Here is a 409-nt window from a genome sequence, read left to right on the forward strand (position 1 = left end):
AAAGGAGATCACCCACCCGAGCCCCAGGCGCCTCTCCCTCCTGAAGTTGCCCTAAATTGCACCCCGTTCTCCTCCCCACGCCACCCAAGTGCCTTCCTTTCTTCTCAGCGCCCTCTGCCTGCAGCATGGGTCTTCCGGGCTTTCCTTTCTGCCTGAACCAAACACAGAGGCCCCAGCGCGTTACGTAGGCCTCTGTCTGCACGACAACAAGCCGGCGGGGCTTTCCTCCAGCCGGGCGGCCGCACCCAGTCCCCACGCCCCCGGGCAGGGCGGTCCCCCGAGCGGGAAGTCCCGCTGCTGGGCGCCTGGGCTTGTGGCTGCTGGAGGAGGGAGAGGCCATTGGGCCTGGCGCTACCCCTTCTCCCTCCCCCGCCCTCCCGGCCCGCCAAGCCCGCCCCCCGGGAATTGC

This window comes from Pipistrellus kuhlii, unplaced genomic scaffold, assembly GCF_014108245.1.
Source record: "Pipistrellus kuhlii isolate mPipKuh1 unplaced genomic scaffold, mPipKuh1.p scaffold_m20_p_3, whole genome shotgun sequence".
Lineage (NCBI taxonomy): Eukaryota > Metazoa > Chordata > Mammalia > Chiroptera > Vespertilionidae > Pipistrellus > Pipistrellus kuhlii.